Source organism: Cyprinodon tularosa, unplaced genomic scaffold, assembly GCF_016077235.1.
Source record: "Cyprinodon tularosa strain WSP-4 unplaced genomic scaffold, ASM1607723v1 ctg523, whole genome shotgun sequence".
Lineage (NCBI taxonomy): Eukaryota > Metazoa > Chordata > Actinopteri > Cyprinodontiformes > Cyprinodontidae > Cyprinodon > Cyprinodon tularosa.
In genome coordinates, this window is record NW_024039256.1 from 24,788 (window position 1) to 32,048 (window position 7,261).

The following is a 7,261-nucleotide window of genomic DNA, read 5'->3' on the forward strand; positions in this document are numbered from 1 at the left end:
CTGTTCATTTTACAGTAAGAATATGTTGAATAGATCAGAATTTTTTGTATAATTAGCAAATTAATGTAATTTAAACACAAATTAACTGTAATGTCAAAAAAAAGTCATACAGTTAAAATTACATCATTGCCCTGTTAAATAAAAGTCAGTGGCCTAGGCCCTTTGGCACATTTCATAAAACGAGTTGTTGCCTCGGCAACCGCCCGAGCCGCTTGTCGCTTGGACTGCCGTTACCAATCAGCTACCTCTGGAATCCCACAGTCAGAGAGCACTGAGTCCATTAATGGTACTCATCATAAGGGGTCTTTGGGCTGCGCTTCGACTGATCCCTAACCTAATTTTGTTTACCATTTCGTAAAACTCTAAACCAAATAAAACTGTTAATGTGTTGAAAAGACAATACTTTTTTTTTTTGAATAAATTAGGAAAGGGAAGCTTTATGTAGGTCTAGTTAACACGGGATGCCTATCCATGATATTTGAATGGAAAACACAGCTGAATCAAACCATGGCCATCTGGAAGAGGACTTATTGAATTGATTCGCTGCTCTACATATATTGGAATTTTTCATGGAACCAATCATTGGTAAGTAAACAATTCTATTTTCTGTTTATTCCTGCTATGTAGGTTAGTTTATTTTACAAATACTTTGTTCTTTGCAGGAGAATATCAAATTATTTTGGTTCAATGTTAGCTCCGCCCATTCACAGGCTGTATTTGCGCATCAGCGTCAGCGTCCCACGCAGTGGCTACTAGCTAGGTTGGTAACACGTGCGTGTTCGGCTCTGTGGCAGTGGCACTTAACAGACACCAAGTTTGAGTAAGTAATGTCTCTGGTTCTAGCATCAGGTTAAGTCAAAAGACAATTTTGTGAAACAAAACAGCGCGTTTTTATAGATTTCAATGGCTGATAGGCGAACTTCACATTGCTACTGGCTGCTAGCAGCTAATAGCTATTTTGCCTGTTTCAAGCTCCCCACGCCATGATTCAGTAAGTAATGTCTCTGGTTCTAGCATCAGGTTAAATCAAAAGACAATTTTGTGAAACAAAACGGCGCGTTTTTATTGATTTCACTGGCTGATAGGCGAACTTCACGTTGCTACTGGCTGCTAGCAGCTAATAGCTATTTAGCCTGTTTCAAGCTCCCCACGACATGATTCATTGTCATTTTTGCGGGAGAACATTGCACACGTTAAAAGGTTCTGTGTTGCATTGTAGGGTTGTGATGTTCCATTATGTGGAGGACACTTGCCTGGCTAGAGAAGTGGACATGAACAGAGTGCCCTTGACTCCCACCATTGTTGTATGTGGTAAGTTACCCTCACTCACAAATATATCCCAAATTTCTTCATTTCTAATTTAAATTATGTTCATGCATCATCTGTAATTGTTTTTGTCTCAGCTGTTAATTTCAAATACCCCCACTCATTCTCTCACACACTCACTCACACATTCACATGAACACTCTCACACACACACACACACCTGCCTTCCAAAGACTGAACACATGCTCTCTCATTCACACACTGACCTCTATCTCTTAATTGTTTCAGTTTTTTTCAGATGTTTTTTTTTTCATTTGCATACATATAGTACACACACTTGTTTTTACACTTGAGCTACGAGTCACCCCTTGCTCACACTGGCTCCGGTGCAGTTACCGAGCCGACGGAGACCGCAACTCCCGCACACCCCCTCTCACACCGCCCTTTTGACTACGGTGCGGTGCGGCTCTGCGGCTCCGGCAACAGGTCCGGAGATTTAACAGAAGTTCACTTGAGTTCACGTAACTTCACGCGATAACACGGCCCAAATAAAGGATTTTTGCGAGAGCTTGTTGCGGAGGGCTCCGGCACGCCGCAAGGATAGCTTTCTTGCGGAATTTTCTGCAGCGCCGGAGTGTCTCGGTAACCGCAGCCGGACAGCTCAGCAGCCGGTGAGAGAGGTTTACGTCTTTTTAATGACTTGGAATCACTGCGGCGCCGCACCCACCGCACCGCAACGGTAAGACCGGAGTCGGTGTGAGCCTGGGGTTACTGACATGTTAAAATGTTACCTAAATTGGTGACCAAAGTCTGACCATGCTGAGCATGAATCAGAATGTTAACACTGAACATTTTGGGTTGCACTACATGTTTCAGGTAGTCAATGTATTTCCGTACATTGAAAATGCAATGGAAACGTATTACAGGAACATGACTCTCCATGAACTAGGGGAAGATGCAATGCAATTTGCAATGTTTGGAAATACACTGACTACCTGAAACATGTAGTGCAAAATTTTCAATGTAAACATTCTGATTCATGTTAAGCATGATGAGACCTTTAATAATATATATATATTTTTAAAGTTGCATTATGTGGGGGGTACACGGTTGGCCCCTTAGCTCCCCGCCTACCAGTTAAACTTTAATTAATGGAAAACTGTAACCCATATTCTCACCTTTTTTGTCTTTTCCTTTGTACTGATTTGACTGGTTGAGATGGTTGTATCATTTATAGTGGTATATGTGTTTCTTCTCTCTTCTGTTAACCTAGATGTTTCTTCTCTATTAATCCGGAGAAGGGGACGAAAGTGGAACAAACAAAAACAAAATGGCTCCATGTGAATCCAAGAGTCCTTACTTTGATTCAGGACTTCTCAGACCATGAATGGCAAGCTATTTAAAAAGGTATGTGTGCTAGTGCTAATGCTACTGCTGTCCTTGATTATTGACTGACTTTACTAATGAAACTAATGGAGATTATGTATTTCTTTCTCTTCTCTATTCCATTAGTTGTTCCTTCAAGTGACTGCAACAGTGAACACCCATATGTTTCTCTAGATGTTCTTCTAGAAGCAATGCAGTTGCATGTTAATCTAAGCTTCTGTAACTTGGTTCATGACCTTTTCAACCATGAATGGCGAGCTGTTTGAAAAGGTACAGTACAGGCCAAAAGTTTGGACACACCTTCTCAATCAATGTTTCCTTTATTACCATGTCTATTTCCATTGTAGATTCTCGTTGAAGGCATCAAAACTATGAATGAACACGTGGGAATTATGTTCAATGCATCCAGAGAGTATTCACACCCCTCTCAATGTTTCAGCATTTGTTGCATTGCAGTCATGTCCTTCAGTCAAATAAGTTTATTTTTTCTCCCTGATCTAGGATCCGTGCCCCATAATGACAGCAAAATACAGAATTGTTGAAGTTTTGGCAAATCGTTAAAAAAACTGAAATATCCACATGGGCATAAGTATTCACACCCTAGCTGTCATTATGGATCACTGAGTCTAGATCAAGGAGAAAAAAATAAACTTATTTGACTGAAGGAGATGACTGCAATGCAACAAATTGTGAAACATTGAGAGGGGTGTGAATACTTTCTGGATGCATTGAACATAATTCCCACGTGTTCAGTGTACGTGTGCTAATGCTAATGTTGTCCTTGATTATTGACTGACTTTACTAATGAAACTAATGGAGATTATGTATTTCTTTCTCTTCTCTATTCCATTAGTTGTTCAAGTCACCGCGACAGTGAACACCCATATGTTTCTCTAGATGTTCTTCTAGAAGCAATGCAGTTGCATGTTAATCAAGCCTTTACCGTGATTCTCAAGCTCTCCATGAATGGCGAGCTGTTTAAAAAGGTGTGTGTGCTAGTGCTACTGTTATCTTTGATTATTGCTGACTTTGCTAATGAAACTAGTGGAGATTATTGTTTGTTTCTCTTCTCTATTCCCCTAGGTGTTCCTTCAAAGTGATGGAGCCGATGAACACCTATATCACCTTTTTTCGTGGCTCTATATTAACAAGGTTCACATTTATTCACTCACAATCCCTCTCTCTCACAAACACAAGTGCGACCACACACACACACACACACACACACTAATGATCTCTTTCTCATTATTTTTTCAACAATAAATTTGCATTATTGTGAATTGTATATTGTCTGACGAGTGGTTTGTTACAGCCTGACTTTTCATTTAGAAGTAATTTGAAGCAATGTAGATAGTAAGACTGTAATATATATATATATCCTGTTGTTTTTCCAGAATGATTTTGTTAAAAATACAGTACAAATGTAAACATCTTTAAAAAGAAATGTTGTTTTTACGGAAAAAAACTGGCAGCTGTGGTTGCCAGAATAACCCCGTTAAAAATACAGTACAAATGTAAACAACATTACAAAACAACTTGTAAATTTCACGTCCTAAAACTGCTTATTGTACATTGAATAACTGCAAAATGTACATTTTGTCATAATTTATTGTACATTAAATCCCAGTAAAATGTACAAGTTGTTCCGTAATGTTGTTAACAGTTTTGTTGTATTTTCTACGGGATTATTCTGGCAACCACAGCTGCCAGTTTTTTACCGTAAAAACAACGGATTTTTTTTTACAGTGTAATTTTGCCACATTAGTGGAACCAATGCGGGCTGTGCTAAGAGAAACTGCTGACTCTGGTTTCGTATGGACTGAAAGGGCTGATCAAAGCTTTAGGGACTTAAAGGATCTTTTACTGAACAGTCCGGTTCTGGCTCTTTTTGACCCATCCCTCCCAACCATTGTCACCACAGACGCTTCAGATTATGGCCTGGGTGGTGTGTTGACCCAAATACACCCAGATGATGTTGAACGAACTGTAGCATTTGCATCTCGTATGCTGACCTCTGCAGAACGGAAATACTCCACAGTTGAAAAGGAGGCTCCTGCTTGTGTGTGGGCCGTGGAAAAGTGGAGGTCTTATCTCTGGGGCCGACGTTTCACGCTAAGGACTGATCATCAAGCACTGACGACACTACTTGCTACTAAAGGCATTGGGCGTGCTGGGATGAGGGTCGCACGCTGGTCTGCGCGTTTGCTGTGCTTCACCTATGATATGGAGTACAGGCCTGGATCACAAAATCAGGCTGCAGACTGTTTGTCACGGCTACCACTTCCTATGGACTCCATCCTTATTGATGAACCTGACATGGTTGCAGCCGTGGTGTCAGCTCTGTCTGTTGCTGAGTTCACTTCTGCTTCCTCTCAATGCCCTGAACTCACACTTCTCCGTGGACAGATAGAGAAAGGCTGGCCAAAATGTAAGAAGGATGTGGACCCTGTCTTAATGCCATACTTCCACATCAGGAATGAGCTTTCTGCATCTCAGGATCTGGTCATGAGAGGTGAACATCGATACATTGTTCCTGTTTCTTTACGTGCTACTGTCATTCACCTGGCACATGAAACACATCAAGGCGTTGTACGCACAAAACAAAGACTTCGTGATCTCTACTGGTGGCCCCAGATGGACAAGATGGTTCAGTCAGTTATTTCTACATGTACGACGTGCCAAATGAACGACAAATCTGCTCAGACTGCTCCTGCTCCTCTACAACCTATTGAACTGCCGAACAGACCATGGGAGAAAGTTGCTCTGGACATTGTGGGTCCCTTCGAAACTGCTGCTTCTTCATGTAGATTCGCTATAACATTAGTGGACTATTACAGTAAATGGCCAGAAGTAGCATTTGCTCATGCTGTAACGACTGATGTTGTTATCACATTCCTGCGCTCTATTTTCAGCAGAGAGGGGAACCCTGATTACATAGTCACTGATAATGGGCCACAGTTTCTTTCCAGCTCTTTTGCAGATTTTCTCAAAGAGAGGGGAATATCTCATCTTCGTACAAGTGTGTACCATCCACAGTGCAATGGTGCTGTTGAAAGATGGAACAGAGTTCTTAAGGAGACAATACTAACCGCGGAACACATGCAGAAAGACTGGAAAACCACAGTGACTGATTTCTTACAGAACTACAGAGCAACACCACATAACACAACTGGAGTATCTCCATCAGAACTACTGCACAACAGGAGGATGAAAACAAAAGTGACTGTCTTTCCAGATTCAGAAAAAAAGCAGGATTGGCACTACAGTACGAGAAACAGTTAAACAGAAACAAGAAAAGTCTAAACAATACACTGACAAGCGCCGTGGAGCCAAGACACCAACATTCAAACCTGGAGATATGGTGAGGGTAAAAAGACCCCATCATGTTCGCAAAGGCTCATCTAGATTTACTCCACCGCTGTGTGTTGAAAAGCAGATTGGAGAAAGTACGTATGTACTCAGTGACAATAAAAGGTGGAATGCTGCCAGACTTTCACGATACTCTGCAGGTATTCCATGTAAAACAACAGAACCAGAGGAAAGTGACCTATTGGTTCAAAGGAAAAGTGTTAGAACTGCTGCTCAACCAGTGTGGCTCAAGGACTTTCAAACAGGCTAAAAAAAAAGTAAATGGATACATAAATGAGTGTGTTACATGTTTTGGGTACAGGTGGACTAATTCTCATGGTACAAAATGTTCAAATACTTGGATTTTATTTCTCAATGGTTACATTGGTAATTCTGTTTCTTAGTAACTCCAAATGTTAAAGTACAGGGTTGCTGAATATATTTGATTCGTTTTGTTGCTTAGTTAAGTAACCACCTACTTTGATTTCAGCTAAAGTTATACCAATTACATAAAAACTGTTAAATGAGGTTAATATTTAGTGTTATCCTACACGGGTACATGCAAGCTTTTCAAGTAAGGGGGGAATGTTGTGTCTACCACTAGGTGGTGTACGAGTAGAGAATAAAAAAAGAGGAGTAGAAGAAGTGATATAGAAGAAGAGAAGATCTGATGTTACTGTTTGCTGAACGAGTTCTTAAATAAAGCTGTTAAGAGTTCTTTGCCCACCTAACACCGGTGTTCTGTCAGATAGCCATGCGTTGTCAGATCGTCATACGCGTATGACAAACTGATGGCTATATCTGTCAGATCAGCATACGTTGTCAGATAGTCATACGCTTAGCTCAGACATGTATACGTTGTCATTACCATATGATTTTATTTAATCAGCAACATAGAATCATGACGTAGATCATCATACACTTTGTTATTAACAGTTATATGGCATCCTGACTTAGCGGTTAAGTAGGTTCATGAGTTTTACACGGGCCTGTGTTGTAATTGACTGCAGCTGCAGCCAGACCTGCTTTAAATACACTTTGAAACCATGACAACGCATGTATATTTATCTAGTTATCATATTATGTCATATTATAAACAATTTAATGACTTATTTTCGTCATAACTTGTTGCGTATGCTGAACTGACAACTCCACTGACGATCTGACTTCTTAATGCGCATGCGCGGGCATGAGTACTGACTGCATGTGTGCTATCCTGACAGCGTATGGCTATCTGACAGAACAACGGCAATTTCACCAT

The 7,261-nt window shown here is 40.6% G+C and overlaps 1 long non-coding RNA gene across 2 annotated transcripts; it reads left to right on the plus strand.

Annotated features, from left to right (window-relative positions):
* The first annotated feature begins 672 nt into the window (after positions 1 to 672).
* On the plus strand, positions 673 to 3,898 carry LOC119795805. Of its 2 annotated transcripts, XR_005282373.1 has the most exons (7): positions 716 to 820; positions 915 to 991; positions 1,220 to 1,311; positions 2,540 to 2,673; positions 2,779 to 2,922; positions 3,506 to 3,638; positions 3,736 to 3,898. It is a non-coding gene; the product is annotated as an uncharacterized LOC119795805 (long non-coding RNA). The 2 variants fall into 2 exon arrangements; XR_005282372.1 differs by lacking the exon at positions 915 to 991 and having other exon boundaries at positions 673 to 820.
* The last annotated feature ends 3,363 nt before the right edge of the window (positions 3,899 to 7,261 follow it).